At 44.1% G+C, this 21,000-nt stretch overlaps 1 protein-coding gene across 1 annotated transcript in view; it reads right to left on the reverse strand.

Annotated features, from left to right (window-relative positions):
• Positions 1-20,725, reverse strand: part of LOC124777213 — a 482,077-nt gene extending 461,352 nt beyond the window's left edge. The window contains exon 1 of the mRNA XM_047252529.1: positions 20,540-20,725. The gene's annotated coding sequence lies outside the window, so the exon portion shown is untranslated. The remainder of the gene's footprint in view (positions 1-20,539) is intronic.
• Positions 20,726-21,000: the final 275 nt, after the last annotated feature.

A 21,000-nucleotide genomic window follows, 5' to 3' on the forward strand; every position in this document is an offset into this window, starting at 1 on the left:
AAGAAATACGTCTTCTCGCCAAGAGAACTAAAGACAGGGTCTATGTAATAACTGACAAAAAATTGAATGGAGTTTTTATCATTTGCCATTCGCCTTCCGGCGTAGCAAATTACATCTTTTCCGGCGCTTACAGTGGCCGCGCTGATCATTATTATCATTGGTTTTAAATTTTTGTCGCAGCTTGTTGGGGCTTTTCCGTATGTACCTATACAGAGGCCCTAGTCACACGACATTTACATTTACAAAGAATTATTGCTATGTGATTAATCTGATATTAGGAGATATTTGGTAGATTCAGTATCGTTTATGAAGACATATGAATGCGACTGACATAGTTAGGCACACTTTTCCACTAATTCTTAATGCTCATTGCATGATGGGTGACTGGTTTAATTTTATCAAAGACTGTGAGCTCAGTGAAATAAGAGACACAAACAGGACATAGATCTCTACCGCGGGAGGTTCCACAGAGACACACGGGTCGGCTCACGGTACTTTCACGTTAAAGCGGTCGGCGACCTCACAGATTGTATTGCGAGACTGCGGACACAATGTGCACAAGAGCTTGGCCGGCGCCTTGCAGCCACATCTGGAAATCGTGTTGAAAAATACAGAGGACGTCTGCGTTGTCCTAAGAGACCCAGCAGCGCCAGCAGCCTTTAGCTCGGCGGTCATGTACGCTAGGCTGCTCCCCGCAAATTTTTCGCTGGATGGTCACTGATTTGTAGAATTTTGTTTACGCGGTAAAGTGGAGATAAATTCTAGAAGTTTCGACGCCAAAAACCAAAGTAAAGTCGGTGGTTGGTCGGCTGTCGGAAGAATGTGTGAGTAGATATCTTAGGTGTTGCGAAGCAACTCAAATCACTTAAGAAAGGCAAGTATTCCGGTCCAGATGGTATACCAATCAGGTTCCTTTCAGAGTATGCAGACACAATAGCGTCTTACAATTACGAGCAAATTAAACTGGAAAGACCACGTAGATAATATTGTGGGGAAGGCGAAACAAAGACTGCACTTTGTTGGCAGAACACTTAGAAGATGCGACAAAGCCACTAATGAGACAGCCTACATTACACTTGTCCGGCCTGTGCCGGAATATTGCTGCGCGGTATGGGATCCTTACCAGGTAGGATTGACGGAGGACATCGAAAAAGTGCAAAGAAGGGCAGCTCGTTTCGTGTTATCGCGCAATAGGGTGAGAGTGTCACTGATATGATACGCGAGTTGGGATGACAATCACTGAAACAAAGGCGGTTGTCTTTGTGGCGAGATCTATTTACGAAATTTCAATAACCAACTTTCTCTTCCGAATGCGAAAATATTTTGTTGACACCCACGTACGTAGGGAGAAATGATCATCATAAATAAAATAAGAGAAATCAGAGCTCGAACTGAAATATTTAGTTATCCGTTTTCCCAAGTGCCATTCGAGAGTGGAATGGTAGAGAAGTAGTATGAAAATGGTTCGATGAACCCTCTGCCAAGCACTTAAATATGAATTGCAGAGTAACCATATAGATGTAGATGTAGAATGAGAATGCACAGGCAGTTCTCTTACTATGACTCGACGCCCGCAGTTGTGGGGAGAGAGGCGGAGGAAATCACAGGTTTGCTGGAGAGCCAGCAGTTTTGATGAGGGGTCCTCCACCTGCAAGCCCGTGAGGAACGGACATCTTTCGTGTCAGCTGTTCAAATGGTTCAAATGGCTCTAAGCACTATGGGACTTAACATCTGAGGTCATCAGTCCCCTGCACTTACAACTACTTAAACCTAACTAACCTAAGCACATCACACACATCCATGCTCGAGGTAGGATTCGAACCTGCGACCGTAGCAGTCGCGCGGTTCCGGACTGAAGTGCCTAGAACCGCTCTGCCACAGCGGCCGGCCGTGTCAGCTGTTGTTGCCGACGGACGGAGCTGCTATATTTTGCTCTCAGGCGAGCAGTTAGGTCACTTTACTTGTAATCTTAGACGATCCTGAACTTCGCCTTTATGTTTGGGCTTTCTTGTCTAGTACGCAGCACACAATAATCTTGAGAGCACTTGTTATGCTCTCACGTTGAGACGTTTCTGGCCGGGATTCCACGTCTCTAGAGAAGCTAGATGACAGTATTCAGATTTAGTAGTTTGTGGACCGCAGTCTGCAGTCCAAGGCCTTGTATTTTAGCACTCAGAATATTCTGAAGGGCAGCAGCTTTGTCTACGGTGCAGATTTCTTCGAGAATCGTCACTCTGTTTCGCTACTACTCTGTATTCACGGTGATATTGCCATTCCCTCTGGCATTGCAGGGTGGTAAAAGTAAATAGCAGCGGTCACTATTAACGTATATTTTATCTCCACTGAGGTTTCATACCAACTGTTTGGAGCAGTTTCTTCTAGAAACTCTACTGAGGCGATGTCAGTAATTTCGTTGATCACGTATCCAGATACAGGGCAGAACTAGGCAGCTGATTGCTAGTACTGGTTTACATTGACTTTGATTTTGTTTTATATGTCCGTTGGACGTTTATGTCATTGTGTCATCTTGATTTAAATTGGTTCTGCCTTGAAGTAAATTTATATACTGCCGGATTGTATTCATTCTTTCAGTAGAGATTGGTTTCCCTTGGTCATTGATTTTTATTGTTTATGTTTTTTGTTAATAATGTTCAGATGCAGTAGTTAATTTTGTTGAGCTTATGACCTGAGAATATAGTCTGAATATCCTGTAAAATCACTGAACAGTCCTTGGGATATGCTCTAGTTATAGTATATTCATTGTGATGTAACTATTTGTTGTTGTCGGTTAGGTACTGTTTCTAACCACTACTTACAGGGTCTATTTATAAGTGAGTGGGCCATTCTTCACATCGCGTTAGTTGAATCCGTTGCACAACTTTTCACACTTGTAGCTACCCTAGGTTTGTGTGCCTCCATATTCCGATACTTAAGAAGTGTATAAAAAGCACACACACACACACACACACACACACACACACGCAACAAACCAGTAGGGGTTTAGATATTCGCTAATGAAATTCATAATTAACAACAATTACAATTTGAAAAGAATAGTGATGTCTGTACTTGCAATACTAGACGAAAAATATTATCTTTATTATCCACTGTTAAAACTGACAGTAGCTCAGAAAGGAGTTCAATTTAAAACAACAAAAACTTTTAATAATTTGCCCACTACCATAAAATGTCTGGCAGGTAGTTTTAATTCTAACGTAAAATAGTTTCTCCTGGACAGCTCCTATGCCATGTACTAATTGTTATATGTAGTGCCATGAATAGGACAAAAAATTATGTATTTATTAATGTGAATACTAATCATGTGTACATATCTTGTAAACTGACTCATTCCACATCATTTCGATGAAATATTCGTTCATATGATCTACAGAACAGGTAACTAACTAAAATCTGCGAGCTATTTTGATGGACGAAGGAATTAGTCCCTTGTGTCAGCGCAGTCTGTGGCGGCAGATGTAGCTATCAGCGGATGAAGCGGACCGTTTGTAAGTCTTATGTGGGAAGCACAAAGTGTTTCCTGTTACGTGCGGCGTCTGTGCGGCGACTGATCATTATCGTGCGGCGCCACGCTGGAGACTGCCCGGCGTTTGGCGCCCTCCGTGGGTATCGTTCAATATCGTGTGAGGCGGTGCACACAGCATCTGGCCGACAGCCAGTGTCTGCAACCATCCTTCATCCTCTGCACATCTTCCTGCGTTTCGTTGAATTTTTTTCTGGCGTTGCGACTTCCTTGCACACAGAGCATCGTCTGCCACGTCATTTGCTACAGTACTGCTCGTAAAAAGTGAAGCACCAAAACCGAGGGATGTGATCACATTGAAATTTATTCCACCGATTAGGGATACGACACTACACAAATGATTAGTATTACAGGTCTAACTAACCTAAGGACATCACACACATCCATGCCCGAGGCAGGATTCGAACCTGCGACCGTAGCGGTCGCGCAGTGCCAGACTGAAGCGCCTAGAACCTCTCGGTTATACCGGCCGGCAAACTGGTATAAGTATGCGTATTTAAATAGAGAGATATGTAAACAGGTAGAATACGGTGCTAAGGTCGGCAACGCCTATAAAAGACAACTGTCTGGCGCAGTTGTTAGATCGGTTACTGCTGCTACAATAGTAGGTTGTAAGCGAGTTTGAACGTGGTGTTATAGTCAGCGCACGAGCGATGGGACACAGCATCTCCGAGTTAGCGATGATGTGGGGATTTTCCGGTACGATCATTTCACGAGTGTACCGTGAATATCGGGAATTCGGTAAAACATCAAATCTCCAACATCGCTACGGCCGGAAAAAGATCCTGCGAGAACGGGACCAACGAAGACTGAAGAGAATCGTTTAACGTGACAGAAGTGCTATCCCTCCGCAAATGGCTGCAGATTTCAGTGCTGAGCCATCAACGAGTGTCAGCGTGCTAACCATTCAACAAAACATCATCGATATGGGCTATCGGAGCCTAAGGCCCGCTACCTACACTGGACTGTTGATGGCTGGAAACATGTTGCCTGGTCGGATGAGTTTCGTTTCAAATTGTAACGAACGAATGGACGTGTATGGGCACGGAGACAAACTCATGAATCCATGCTCTCTGCATGTCAACTGGGGACTATTCAAGCTGGTAGAGGCTCTGTAATGGTGTGGGACGTTTGCGGTTTGAGTGATATGAGACCCCTGATACGTCTAGGTACGACTCTGGCAGGTGACACGTACGTAAGCATCCTGTCTGATCACCTGCATCCAACAGACTTGGATAATTCCAGCAGAACAATGCGACACTCCAGTCGGCCGCTGTGGCCATGAGATTGTAGATGATAGGGATAGTAGCAGTTGTCATGCAGGATATACAAAATTGTACTTTTGCTAGCCGACCTTTGTGACCGAGCGGTTCAAGGCGCTTCAGTCGGGAACCGCGCTGTTGCTACGGTGGCAGGTTTGAATCCTGCCTCGGGAACGGATGTGTGTGATGTCCTTCGGTTGGTTAGGTTTAAGTAGTCCTAAGTCTAGGGGACTGATGACCTCAGATGTTTAAGTCCCATAGTGCTTAGAGCCATTTTTGCGACACTTGCTACAGAGTGGCTCAAGAAGGACTCTCCGCTGGCCACCAAACTTCCCAGACATGAACATTATAGAGCATATCTGGGATACCTCGTAACTTGCTGTTCGGAAGAGATCTCCTCACCCTCGTACTCTTGCGGATTTATGGACAGTTCTGCAGGATTCATGGTGTTAATTCCTTCCAGCACTACTTCAGACATTGTTCAAGTCCATGCCACGCCCTGTTGCGGCACTTCTGTGTGCTCCCGGGGGTCCTACACGATATTAGGCAGTTGTACCAGTCTCTCTAGCTCTTCAGTGTGTTACGTGCATGAAGAGCATCGGATCTTGACTCGTCACTGTGAGGGACATGGAGGTGCCGCCTATTCGTGTGAGACAGCGTTATCAGTATCTGACAAAGTTTGACAGGGGCTTGATTTTGGTTCCGCATTTGACCCACTGAGCCAGTCATGCAACATTAAGTGTTTAACATTAGTACAGAAGTAGACAGGTACATGGGAACGACTGTATTTAACAACCTGTCACAGCATATCAAATACTTTTAGGTAATATATAGTGGTTTTTAAGAGTGAATTAGAGCACCTTCTGTTGTGGAAACTATTTCTGCAAAATAACTTAAAATTAAGATTTTAGGTTTTTTCAAATGATCATTAAGTTTACAAATACAAAAATATTTCATGGTGTTGAGTCATTTCACAGTGTCGCATTGAAATAAAAGGCACATCTTTGACTTCTTTTCACATCTCAGAGACTACTCGCTATGGTATCCATGAAACACGACTAATACGACGCAGTTTTAATGTTTCACTAGCGGATGTTGAACTGGTGGTTCCTATCTTCGAAGTTGAGTATGTTCTGATTTAAACGGGTGTTGCTATATAGCTTCACTAAACTGTTGCATTGTGGCCCTAATAGCTAGCGGGAGGACGTGTGGGTCTTGGCGAAGTTTTGTATATCTGCTGTTGGGATGTCGTATGTGTTTTCCTTAATTGATAGGTACAAACTGATGTCGGTCGATGCAACTACATACACTTACATTTAGCTCACTTATTAACAGTACATTTATTTTGTCTGGACATTAATGTATTTGGTTCATGGGATCTATTTTACAAATAACATCCTACAACTTGGAAGCATAGGCGGCATAGCGTGATTAGTATAACGGAATAACTTAACTTATTCATTAAATGTACAGTTGCAAATAATGATCGACTAAAAATGTTAGTAGGTACACCAAATTGGAAGACCTCAAGTAAAAGTTTAATCGTATTATATCAACTTTCGATTAAAAAATCTGATATTGAAATACCTAACGCGCAAACGTTTCGTGCCACTACGTAACCGCTTCTGAAGTAGTTATAGACCAGACGTTATTGTACTGAACAAGTTCACCCGCACCAGTGATCATACAGTGCAGTGCACTAGTACGTAAGGGATCATGTTATGTTATTCAAACAGCCAGTCTGACCCTTAAAATACACTCCTGGAAATGGAAAAAAGAACACATTGACACCGGTGTGTCAGACCCATCATACTTGCTCCGGACACTGCGAGAGGTCCGTACAAGCAATGATCACACGCACGGCACAGCGGACACACCAGGAACCGCGGTGTTGGCCGTCGAATGGCGCTAGCTGCGCAGCATTTGTGCACCGCCGCCGTCAGTGTCAGCCAGTTTGCCGTGGCATACGGAGCTCCATCGCAGTCTTTAACACTGGTAGCATGCCGCGACAGCGTGGACGTGAACCGTATGTGCAGTTGACGGACTTTGAGCGAGGGCGTATAGTGGGCATGCGGGAGGCCGGGTGGACGTACCGCCGAATTGCTCAACACGTGGGGCGTGAGGTCTCCACAGTACATCGATGTTGTCGCCAGTGGTCGGCGGAAGGTGCCCGTGCCCGTCGACCTGGGACCGGACCGCAGCGACGCGCGGATGCACGCCAAGACCGTAGGATCCTACGCAGTGCCGTAGGGGACCGCATCGCCACTTCCCAGCAAATTAGGGACACCGTTGCTCCTGGGGTATCGGCGAGGACCATTCGCAACCGTCTCCATGAAGCTGGGCTACGGTCCCGCACACCGTTAGGCCATCTTCCGCTCACGCCCCAACATCGTGCAGCCCGCCTCCAGTGGTGTCGCGACAGGCGTGAATGGAGGGACGAATGGAGACGTGTCGTCTTCAGCGATGAGAGTCGCTTCTGCCTTGGTGCCAATGATGGTCGTATGCGTGTTTGGCGCCGTGCAGGTGAGCGCCACAATCAGGACTGCATACGACCGAGGCACACAGGGCCAACACCCGGCATCATGGTGTGGGGAGCGATCTCCTACACTGGCCGTACACCCCTAGTGATCGTCGAGGGAACACTGAATAGTGCACGGTACATCCAAACCGTCATCGAACCCATCGTTATACCATTCCTAGACCGGCAAGGGAACTTGCTGTTCCAACAGGACAATGCACGTCCGCATGTATCTCGTGCCACCCAACGTGCTCTAGAAGGTGTAAGTCAACTACCCTGGCCAGCAAGATCTCCGGATCTGTCCCCCATTGAGCATGTTTGGGACTGGATGAAGCGTCGTCTCACGCGGTCTGCACGTCCAGCACGAACGCTGGTCCAACTGAGGCGCCAGGTGGAAATGGCATGGCAAGCCGTTCCACAGGACTACATCCAGCATCTCTACGATCGTCTCCATGGGAGAATAGCAGCCTGCATTGCTGCGAAAGGTGGATATACGCTGTACTAGTGCCGACATTGTGCATGCTCTGTTGCCTGTGTCTATGTGCCTGTGGTTCTGTCAGTGTGATCATGTGATGTATCTGACCCCAGGAATGTGTCAATAAAGTTTCCCCTTCCTGGGACAATGAATTCACGGTGTTCTTATTTCAATTTCCCGGAGTGTATTAATGTATCACAAGAAACTAAAATTCAGTTCTTGTTCGCTGGCTATGAAAGTGACTAAGCTCAAATGATCCCTTCAGAAACCAGAATACAAAATCTCACTCTACTTTACTATTGTCTATATAAAGGCCATCTCTCGCAAAAATACGGAGTGCACCAATTACGCGTGATTCTCCGACAAGGAAACATCAGCAAATTGACCTTATATTTTAAGGAGAAAGAACACACTTGCAAGACATTAGTCCCAGAAATCGACCCAGCGCAAAAATTTTGGCCATAATTCCGATAGTACGCAATTATGACCTTCTGAAAGTACAGCTTCTAAACTTTCGCGCGTATCGATTTTGTCACTCCCTACGTGCCACTGCAGTTGCATAATGCCCCAGCGCCAAGTACTGTACAGCGGAGTAAGGCTAAGCGCAAATTGAGACGCGTGTAGCACGTGAGACGCGACGCGACACTACAGCGCTACGCGCACATTCTGCACACGTCGCGCGGGTCGATCGCATGAGACGCGTACACGTATTTGCACGCGCCGGTTGACGAAGCTCGGAGCTGACGGAAACGAAGCGCGCGCACACTGTGATCTTTCTCAAACGATTTTACAGAAACTACTCAGTAAAAATATTTCATTTTTACCTTGGTTGTAGCGTTATATGTCAGCTTCGTGGTGAAGTGCCCATCATCTCGCTAATGGTCATACTCATTGAGGTATACACATTTTAGTAAAACGCTAAGAAAAATTCGAAAAGTTTGCGATGAATAATAGGGATCGCTATGATATTGCGTTTGGTGCGTATTACACCATATATGTTGCTGCGAATGAAATGTAGCCAACATGATGACTTTTTGTTTAGACTTGCCTCCGATCTCGATAAAATGGATGCTATGAAGCCGGTTGGAGTGGTCGAGCGGTTCTAGGCACTACAGTCTGGAACCGCGCTTTCGAATCCTGCCTCAGGCATCGATGTGTGTGATGTCCTTAGGTTAGTTAGGTTTCAGTAGTTCTAAGTTCTAGTGTACTGATGACCTCAGAAGTTAAGTCCCATAGTGCTCAGAACCATTTGAATCATTTGATCCTATGTAGCGCGCTCACTTCCAAGTTCACGTCCGCGAGAATGAAATACTCGCAACATCTCTCCCATCTCCGCTCGAGACATCGAAACGAAAGTTTGGCGGATGTTAGAACACAAGGAGGAGAGTAGTTTGTCAGTTCGTAAACTCTTGGAAATTTCTTATCTATGGCGATATATCAGTAATTACACTTCCCTTTTTATTTGTTTCATTCCAGTGACTGTAATTTTTTAACAGTTATCGACAGCTTTCGAAACAAGAGTTAGCTAGGCGCAAATTGAGACACGTATAGCGCGTGTGGCGGGACGCAGGGCAGCGGACGTTCTTGTAACTTCACAGGTTCGAATGGGACCGCGCAAATTGAGTCGCGACGCGACTGGGACGCGACACCACGGGGGTGAAAGCTGTATGGGAGAAGAGGCAACAAGCCACGTAGTTCCTTCCAGACCACTAGAGGCGCTAGGGGTCAAACGAAGCTGCAACTGACCAATGAGAGCTGTCCAATGACGGTTGTTGATATTCTGTCGTCTTGCTCTGTATTGAAGTCTACGGTTACAGTCGTTTTCGTATTTGTTTCATATTCACATACTACTGATCTTAATTACCAAGAGATTTTTTACTTTAAATTACATGAAGTACACCGTGGAATTGAAGAGATTTCCTGCTAAAAAAATTTCCATAATTAATCCTAAGGTAAGAAGTTTAATTTTCAGTAAATAATCTCTTAGCCTATGAATGAAATATATTCTGTTCTATCATGAATTAAGCTGTGTGGTTTCCGTTTGTTTATTTAAATAACTTTGATTTGTCAGTAGTAGTTTTATTTAATGAAGAATTTTATTTTTTTCAGAATATTCAACATAACAAATTGACGTTGAAATTCTTTTGTAATTTCCCTGGCTGTTCGTTTGAATATTACGTGGGTTTAACGGAGAAGGTTAGCAACAAGCATTTCTACAGGTTTCCGAAACAACCTCAAGAGTTGCTTCTGAAGTGGAAAAGTGTTTGTAAACTGTCACATAATGTGAACTCTGCTACTTATTTTGTTTGTGAAGATGATTTTTTCGGAGAAGATTTTATGAATAAAACTAGGCATGATCTGAAAAATGATGTTTTTCCAAAACATGTGGCAGGTGTTCCTTATGAAATTGCTAATGTCAGTAGTGAATCAGGTAAAACTGCTGTTAATAGTGAATTAGGCCAACCAGGCACTGTATTTCAGTTAAAAGAAAATTTTTATTGTGTGGTTGAGAAATAAAAAGTAAGTTTCGTTTTCATTTCACTGTTTTTATCCACCTTTCCTATTTTTGATACTTAATATTGACGTCTTCTTTTCTGTGTTGAATCATTTACAATCTTAGGACAATTTCTTAAGAAATTAATTGTCAGCAGTGCAAGTTTCCTGGGCAATTACTCAGAAATTACAGTCCTGAAACATAGGTGTAACAAATTTTAAAATTCTTCATTAATTAACACTATGATGAAGATTTCTTAATTGAACCTCTTTAACTGCCGATTATTCTCTTAATAATAGGTTTTTTCCTCCATTGACCCAGCAGCTTGTAAGACATCAAAGTACGACATTTTTCAGGAATATTTGTAGCCCAATTTAGCTGCTACAATTTTTATTTAGCTAGACACAGTTATTTAGACTACAAGCTTGTTTCGACTTACTGTCAGTTTCAAGTCTTGTGTCTAATTATTATGACGCACAAAACATCCTTTTATATGTTGATAGAAATCAATATAAGTATGTCAGTTTGCAAGTCTATTTTCGACGTTTATGTCTGACAATCGCTGCTCAAGAAAACATCGTAGGAGCAGCGACTGTCAGACGCAAACGTCAAAAATAGACACATATAAAAGCTCCGGGATGTTTTGTGCGTCATAAGAATTAGACATAACACTTGAAACTGACAGTAAGTCGAAACAAGCTTGTAGTGTAAATAACTGAAGCTAAATAAAATTGTAGCAGCTAAACTGGACTACACATATTCCTGAATAATATGTTTGTCATTGCTGTATTACAATGTGCTACAGCTGTGTTTAAATTATTTTACACTACTGGCCATTAAAATTGCTACACCAAGAAGAAATGCAGATGACAAACTGGTATTCATTGGACAAATATATTATACTAGAACTGACATGTGAATACATTTTCACGCTATTTGGATGCATAGATCCTGAGAAATCAGTACCCAGAACAACCACCTCTGGCCGTAATAACGGCCTTGATACCCCTGGGCATTGAGTCAAACACAGTTTGGACGGCGTACAGGTACAGCTGCCTATGCAGCTTCAACACGATACCACAGTTCATCAAGAGTAGTGACTGGCGTATTGTGACGAGCCAGTTGCTCGGACACCATTGACCAGACGTTTTGAGTTGGTGAGAGATATGAGCATGTGCTGGCCAGGACAGTGGTCGAACAAAAGTATCCAGAAAGACCCGTACAGGACCTGCAACATGCGGTCGTGCATTATCCTGCTGAAATGTAGGGTTTCGCACAGATCCAATGAAGTGTGGAGCCACGGGTCGTAACACGTCTGAAATGTAACGTCCACTGTTCAAAGTGCCGTCAATGCGAACAAGAGGTGACCGAGACGTGTAACCAATGGCACCCCTGCCATCACGCCGTGTGATACGCCAGAATGGCGATGACGCATACACGCTTCCAATGTGCGTTCACCGCGAAGTCGCCAAACACGGATGCGACCACCATGATGCTGTAAACAGAACCTGGATTCATCCGAAAAAATAACGTTTCGCCATTCGTGCACCCAGGTTCGTCGTTGAGTACACCATCGCAGGCGCACCTGTCTGTGATGCAGCGTCAAGGATAACCGCACCCATGGTCTCCGAGCTGATAGTTCATGCTGCTGCAAACATCGTCGAACTGTTCGTGCAGATGGTTGTTGTCTTGCAAACGTCCCCATCTGTTGACTCAGGGATCGAGACATGGCTGCACGATCCGTTACAGCCATGCGGATAAGATGCCTGTCATCTCGACTACTAGTGATACGAGGCCGTTGGGATCCAGCACGGCGTACCCTCCTGAACCCACCGATTTCATATTCTGCTAACGGTCATTGGATCTCGACCAACGCGAGCAGCAATGTCACGATACGATAAACCGCAATCGCGATAGGCTACAATCAGACCTTTATCAAAAGTCGGAAACGTGATGGTACGCTTTTCTCCTGCTTACACGAGGCATCACAACAATGTTTCAGCAGGCAACGCCGGTCAACTGCTGTTTGTGTATGAGAAATCGGTTGGAAACTTTCCTCATGTCAGCACGTTGTAGCTGTCGTCACCGGCGCCAACCTTGTGTGAATTCTCTGAAAAGCTAATCATTTGCATATCACAGCATCTTCTTCCTGTCGGTTAAATTTCGCGTCTGTAGCACGTCATCTTCGTGGTGTAGCAATTTTAATGGCCAGTGGTATACATATACTGTGGACTGATGTAAACAAATCATTATTGTTATTAAAATCTCGGGATCTGTGATACGTTAAAGAAGGAGGAAGGATGGAATGATGGCAGCAAGTTGTGTTCGGTAATGGGAATAGGAGGGGGCAGGGAGACAGCAGCAAACTGTGAAGGCCCCCAGAAGCTGGCAGCCGCTGCCTTGGCTACAGGATCCACATCCATACTCTGCAAACCAGTAAGACGTGCATAGCAGAGGGTACATCCCATTGTACCGGTTATCAGCACGTCTTCCGGTTCCATTGACACATGAAGCGCGGGAAGCATAACTGTTTAAATGCCTCTTGGCGTTCTATAAGTAATATATGTTGTCCTCATAATCCCCACCGGAGCGAAACGTAGGAAGTTCTAGTATATCTCTAGAGTCATCATCTAAAGTTGGTTCTTGAAACCTCATAAGTAGTGTTTCTTGAGATAGTTTCCAAACTCGGAGAGTTTCTATCTATGTTCAAGTGTCTCCCAGTCGTGTTTCTTCAGCATCTTTGTGACAAAAAATGGTTCAAATGGCTCTGAGCACTATGGGGCTTAACTTCTGAGGTCATCAGCCCCCTAGAACTTAGAACTACTTAAACCTAACTAACCTGAGGACATCACACACATCCATACCCGAGGCAGGATTCGAACCTGCGACCGTAGCGGTCGCGCGGTTCCAGACTGTAGCTCCTAGAACCGCTCGGCCACTTCGGCCGGCCATTTTTGTGACACTTGCCCATTGATCAAATAATCATGTTACCATGTTCTAAGCACGAAACTTCTCTACATACATCCTATACCACTTGTTAGTCCTATTTGGTATGGGTTACAGACACGAGAGCAAAATTCTAGGATGGGTTCTAAATTTTTTTGCATGCGATCTCCCTTGTATATTAATGAATTTCCCTAATAGTCTACCAATTCCAACGACCTTGCAGCAGTGGTAACACCGGTTAAGCGCTGTCGGGCTGGGTGAGCAGTTGGAGGGGTTGTGGGGCGGCAGGTGGAATATACAGGGTGTTTCAAAAATGACCGGTATATTTGAAACGGCAATAAAAACTAAACGAGCAGCGATAGAAATACACCGTTTGTTGCAATATGCTTGGGACAACAGTACATTTTCAGGCGGACAAACTTTCGAAATTACAGTAGTTACAATTTTCAACAACAGATGGCGCTGCAAGTGATGTGAAAGATATAGAAGACAACACAGTCTGTGGGTGCACCATTCTGTATGTCGTCTTTCTACTGTAAGCGTGTGCTGTTCACAACGTGCACGTGTGCTGTGGATAACATGGTTTATTCCTTAGAACAGAGGATTTTTCTGGTGTTGGAATACCACCGCCTAGAACACAGTGTTGTTGCAACAAGACGAAGTTTTCAGCGGAGGTTTAATGTAACCAAAGGACCGAAAAGCGATACAATAAAGGATCTGTTTGAAAAATTTCAATGGACTGGGAACGTGACGGATGAACGTGCTGGAAAGGTAGGGCGACCGCGTACGGCAACCACAGAGGGCAACGCGCAGCTAGTGCAGCAGGTGATCCAACAGCGGCCTCGGGTTTCCGTTTGCCGTGTTGCAGCTGCGGTCCGAATGACGCCAATGTCCACGTATCGTCTCATGCGCCAGAGTTTACACCTCTATCCATACAAAATTCAAACGCGGCAACCCCTCAGCGCCGCTACCATTGCTGCACGAGAGACATTCGCTAACGATATAGTGCACAGGATTGATGACGGCGATATGCATGTGGGCAGCATTTGGTTTACTGACGAAGCTTATTTTTACCTGGACGGCTTCGTCAATAAACAGAACTGGCGCATATGGGGAACCAAAAAGCCCCATGTTGCAGTCCCATCGTCCCTGCATCCTCAAAAAGTACTGGTCTGGGCCGCCATTTCTTCCAAAGGAATCATTGGCCCATTTTTCAGATCCGAAACGATTACTGCATCACGCTATCTGGACATTCTTCGTGAATTTGTGGCGGTACAAACTGCCTTAGACGACACTGCGAACACCTCGTGGTTTATGCAAGATGGTGCCCGGCCACATCGCACGGCCGACGTCTTTAATTTCCTGAATGAATATTTCGATGATCGTGTGATTGCTTTGGGCTATCCGAAACATACAGGAGGCGGCGTGGATTGGCCTCCCTATTCGCCAGACATGAACCCCTGTGACTTCTTTCTGTGGGGACACTTGAAAGACCAGGCGTACCGCCAGAATCCAGAAACAATTGAACAGCTGAAGCAGTACATCTCATCTGCATGTGAAGCCATTCCGCCAGACACGTTGTCAAAGGTTTCGGGTAATTTCATTCAGAGACTACGCCATATTATTGCTACGCATAGTGGATATGTGGAAAATATCGTACTATAGAGTTTCCCAGACCGCAGCGCCATCTGTTGTTGAAAATTGTAACTACTGTAATTTCGAAAGTTTATCTGCCTGAAAATGTACTGTTGTCCCAAGCATATTGCAACAAACGGTGTATTTCTATCGCTGCTCGTTTAGTTTGTATTGCCGTTTGAAATATACCGGTCATTTTTGAAACACCCGGTATGTTGTTATTTAAATGTAGAATGTAATGTAGAAAAAATGCATTTCCCGGCCGATCTCAATGTTAGCAATGTTAGTACTAATATTTTCTACTCTCATTTCAACATTATCTACTCTTTGCACAATATGAGTAGTATCAGTTTTGATTGCATCTACTTCTGCTTGACATATGTTTACTTTTATATTAACATCTTTAAACCTATCTGAGCAAAGTTCAGATTCCGCCTCGATCTCTTCTGTTAACTTGTGCTCCAGCTTCGCATCTTCCATTTGGAAGTCTTTGCGAAACTCAGCAACTTCGGATTTTACTGTTTTATACATTTCAGAAAATTGTTGAGCAACCGTTTTCTTAATATCCTCATGATTGTAATCAATTTTATAATTCAAACTGTCCAGATCTTCTTTCAACTTATTGCAACCAGCCTTGAAGGTATTGTCCATTACCTCCAATCGTTTATTAAAATTGGTTTGGCTGGCCACAATCCTGTTATTTACCTCAATTATATCAGATTTTAACTCAGCTGTCATTCTAGCATTACTGGCTGACATTTTTGCATTACTGCTTTTGACCTCAGTTATTTCAGACTTTAATTCAGCATTACTGATAGCTATTTCTTGTAACATAACATTTAAATCGATAGCCCCAGTATCTTTGGGTTGCTCACTAGCTGGTTTTTTTATCATACTCAGGTGACGAAAAACTAGCTCCAATACCAGAATCATCAAAACGAAATGAAACATCTGATTGATCAGTCATATCTAACTTATCCTTTTTAAACTCTTCCACCTCTGATGACTGTTTCGTTTTTAACTCATCAGATAAACTATCATCCAATAAATTAACAATTTCTGATTTCTGCTTTACTACAAGGGTCACTATTATTGAATCATTGCCCCTTTTCACACTACTGTCAGGAGACAATACTTCATATTTCACTTTAACATTACTATTTTCATGTATATTTATACTTGAACCGTTGTCTGGATTTACAGTTCCCTCAACAGACATAGGTTCTGATTTAAGTTTAACCTCAGTTTCTTCTGGCGATTCCATCGCCGACAGTGTTTTAGTGCAGGTTAGTAAAATTTTTAACAGCTTTTCACTTAACTTAGTTCCTTCTGCACGACGTATGGCGTTGCCGGCGCAGCGTACCAGGATTACTGATGCGACGCAGCGCGTTGAACTGCAGACGGCACTCCGACGGAAATTAATCGTTATATAAATGTTCCTATTATTTATTTAATGCTGTTGTTTGCCGTTCTCAACACTGGCTCACTAACTACAATATTGGCAACCAGAAAGTGATTAGCAAAACGTGAAGCTTGTAATTAGAATTCCTAGTGCCCACTTCATCTGAGAAATACATTTATAGCTACAGCTTATAGCTCTGAGGAATTAGGAGATTGTCTGAGATTCATAATCAAAAACGATTCTCTAAAAATGTCCACTATATTCTGAAAGTCACAGATCAAAAAGAATCCACACAATCCAACTAACAGAGCAGTTCAGAGTCTAATGCGCTGATGCAACTATAACTGCTCAAATTAAATGTTTAAGTGAATGCTCGCCATAATTTGATGATAATGTTCATCAAACACCACGCTAAATAATGGTAGAATGTCTGTCCCGCGACGGCACGTGAAAATACGACATACGCAAACTGAAGATAGATCATTAAAGTCATCCCAGAATTAACACTTCACTCGAAAACAATTTCATGGTTACGCATATCCCGAGTAACTTATTACGGCATCCAAGGCTGTTCATAGCAATGATACCGACGCGACGCGACTCCCGACACAGGTGGTGCGCTAATCAGCGTCTGCAGAGAACTGGGGCCTTTCTTTCTCGCGCAGCGTTCTTATATATAAAGCCGCGGTGCGGACGGCTAAAGGAACGCCTGATCAATTCCGCTCTCCCGACTAGCCGCTGGGCTAGTAATGCACCACTTTAAGTTATTGAATAAATCATCGCTTCCTTTGCTGATGGCCGATGAAGCTCTCAATTTAAATGTGCCTTCAGCACCCAGGTAAGTAATCATAATAAAAGTCTGACGTGGCTAAGTCAAATATTTTGGGCGAGAGAATTAATTTAATTACACTACACGCAGTAGACGAGCTCTGAACTTGCCCTTTGGAGATATGCTATCGCTATAGTTTTATAGTTATTCAATTGAAACTTCTCACATCTTTATGATTATAGCGGATCTCCCTTCTACTTAAATTTAAACATCCTAGCCTTATTTATTAGCCTACTTAATCTATCTTGCTTCCTTAATTTTTAAGACAAAAACCAGAAAACTATGAATCTCAACTAAAATTTTAATTTGTGAGATCCAGAATACTGTTTCTACTAAATTATTATGCAAAAGGAATCTAAATACAAATTTTTAAGTTTCTAGCTCTTTTCTGTTGCGCCAATGATTTTTACAGAAAAACGTCCAAATTTCGAAAATGGTTAAAGTTATTGAACTGATATTCAACACATACTGATTCTACAAGTTACAGCGGACTGGCTGGCACATAATGGAAAGACTGATGTGAATTTTATACGGCGTGAGTAGGCTGCTTCCCTACAGGGTGACCATCCGGTCTTGGATGGGTGACCATCCAGTCGTCTGAACGCCATTGGCAAACGGGGTGCACTCAGCACTTAGGAGGCAAACTGAGGAGCTACTTAACTGAGAAGTAGCGGCTCCGGTCTCGTAAACCGACATACGGCCGGGAGAGCGGTGTGCTGACCACATGCCCCTCCGTATCCGCATCCAGTGACGCCTGTGGGCTGAGGATGACACGGCGGCCTTCTTGGCATGTTCAGGCGGAGTTTAGTTTAGTTTTAATATTCTACCAATGAACCCCAGTCTGCAACCTGTTTTACGGCTTCAACTGAGCCTACGTAATCATTCCATTTCACATCCCTAAAAAATGCCACGGCCAGGCATTTGCACAAGCCGACCGATTCCAGTTATGACTCGTTGGTACTGTAGTAATAGAATAGAACTTTTTTCTCCGCTTTGTGAAACTCACAATTTTACATATCTGAACATTTACAGCAAGTTGTCAATCTTTGCACCGCTTCGAAATCTTATCAATACCCGACAGATTATTTGTGCAGCTTCTTTCACACAGTAGCTCATCATAGATTACTACATCATCCGCGAAAAATCGGGGGACACTGGCAATATTGTCTGAAAGGTCATTGGTATATGAGATGAACAGCAAGGGACCCGACACGCTTGCCTGGTGTGGACCCGAAGTTACTTCTATTGCTGTCGATTACTTTCCATCTAAGATAATGGGCTACGTCTTCTCTACGAAGAAACCCGAAATCCATTCACAAATTTCGCTTGATATCCCATAAATTGGTTTTTTTCATAATAATCATTGATGTGACACTGAATCAAATGCTTTCGGGAAATTGAGAAATACTACATTTGCCTGACTGGTTCGATCCATGGTTTTCTGGATGTCATGCGAGAAGAGTGCTTATTGTATTTCACATGATCAATGTTTCCGTAATCAGTTCTGGCCGTCATGGAGGTGGTAATTTTGTTCGAGATACCTCATTAAGCTTGAGCTCAGAATATGTTATAAGATTCTACAACAAATGATGACAATGGTACTGGACGGTAGTTTCTTTGGATCACTTCTGCTACCCTTCTTGTAAACAAGTGTGACCTGTAGTTTCTCCCAGCTACCGGTCGCGGTTTCTTGTTCGAAGGATCTATGATAGATTATGGGTGAAAGAGATCCTACCTTGAGCATAAATTTGGTATAGAATCTGATAGGGATTCCATCGTTCCCTAGGTCTTTATTCAGTTTTAACAATTTCAGCTTTTTTTTAACGTTACTGACAACAATATCTGTATCATTCACTTTTTCTGTGGTACGAGAAACAAATTGTGGAAATACTCCTGGGTTTTATTTTGCACAGGAACATTTGAAAACAGAGTAAGCATTTCTGCTTTTGCTTTGCTACTCTCAATTTCAGTTCCTGTCTCGTCCGTGTGTGACTGGATACTAACTTTCCGCCGGCCAGAGTGACCGAGCGGTTATAGGCGTTTCAGTCTGGAACCGCGCGACCGCTACGGTCGCAGGTTCGAATCCTGCCTCGGGCATGGACGTGTGTGCTGTCCTTAGGTTAGTTAGGTTTAACTAGTTCTAAGGTCTAGGGGACTGATGATCTCAGATGTTGAGTCCCATAGTGCTCAGAGCCATTTGAATCATTTTTTTACTAACTTTCCTACAGGGGCGGATGCAGGGTGGATACTCCAGGGAGGGAGGGGGAGGGGGTGGCAGCGGGTGAAATTACGAGCTGAAGTTGTAGCTTTTCGTGTTAACAATAACCAGAATGAGCACATTTAGGGCTGTTGGAAAAATCGAAAAAATTACATCAGTTTTTAGGCTAAGTTATAATGACCCGAGTTTTCTTGGTCCTTGTTCAATAATGGTTCACATGGCTCTGAGCGCTATGGGACTCAACTTCTGAGGTCATCAGTCCCCTAGAACTTAGAACTACTTAAACCTAACTAACCTAAGGACATCTCACACATCCAAGCCCGACGCAGGATTCGAACCCGCGACCGTAGCGGTCGCGCGGTTACAGACTGTAGCCCCTAGAACCACTCGGCCACTCCGTCCGGCTCTTGGTACTTGTCCCTGAGCTACTGGGAAGGGGGGGGCGGCGGGGCGGGGGTGGGAGCCACCCTTTGTCCTACAGGGGCGGATGCAGGGTGGATACTCCAGGGAGGGAGGGGGAGGGGGTGGCAGCGGGTGAAATTACGAGCTGAAGTTGTAGCTTTTCGTGTTAACAATAACCAGAATGAGCACATTTAGGGCTGTTGGAAAAATCGAAAAAATTACATCAGTTTTTAGGCTAAGTTATAATGACCCGAGTTTTCTTGGTCCTTGTTCAATAATGGTTCACATGGCTCTGAGCGCTATGGGACTCAACTTCTGAGGTCATCAGTCCCCTAGAACTTAGAACTACTTAAACCTAACTAACCTAAGGACATCTCACACATCCAAGCCCGACGCAGGATTCGAACCCGCGACCGTAGCGGTCGCGCGGTTACAGACTGTAGCCCCTAGAACCACTCGGCCACTCCGTCCGGCTCTTGGTACTTGTCCCTGAGCTACTGGGAAGGGGGGGGCGGCGGGGCGGGGGTGGGAGCCACCCTTTGTCCCCCATTCCGTGGATATGTCAGTGAAGGTCAACAGCCTTTATATACGATTAGTATTTCTTTGGGTTTTATGAAAGGTCGTTCGATAATATCCTGTTACGGTAGTCGTTGAAGGGTTCACTTATTGGACTCCTGAAGATAAACGCGTTTCGTTATACATTTCCTTATGTATAGCTCTACGTATTGTTTCAGATCTACTATGCGGAAGTTTCTTTGCAGTGTCTGCACACCATGTAGGGTCCGTCACGTCATAAACTGTTTTAGTCGGTACATACCTTCCAGATGGTGGTCAACTATTCTTCAAAACCTGAGCCACAGTAAATCTTCACGCTCCGCTCAAGAGCGTAATGTTCCGAGTTCCTCTGTATCTAGTCCGATGAAAACATAAACCCCGCTACGTATTTTAGTTACCATTTATACTCCGGTAATCACTGCTGCTGCAGCTGCCACGTGGCCACTGATACCACTTTCTGTGCGGCAGAGTGCCTTCCACTGCTGAGGCGGCAGCCGCTGATAGCGCACACGCGCCACATGCACATCCTGTGAGCCCGATAGTCGGGCCTGCACTGGTTGGCGCTGCGCAGCTCGTTCAGATCACGCTCGCTCAGAGCTGTACGTTAGACAGGATCTTTCTAACCAAAGTTACTAAATCAATACCCTACTCATTGTTTCATAACCACGATTTTACTGTTTACCACCGTTCCTCAATATAATGAACACATAATAACACATTGTG

This window comes from Schistocerca piceifrons, chromosome 2 (assembly GCF_021461385.2).
Source record: "Schistocerca piceifrons isolate TAMUIC-IGC-003096 chromosome 2, iqSchPice1.1, whole genome shotgun sequence".
Lineage (NCBI taxonomy): Eukaryota > Metazoa > Arthropoda > Insecta > Orthoptera > Acrididae > Schistocerca > Schistocerca piceifrons.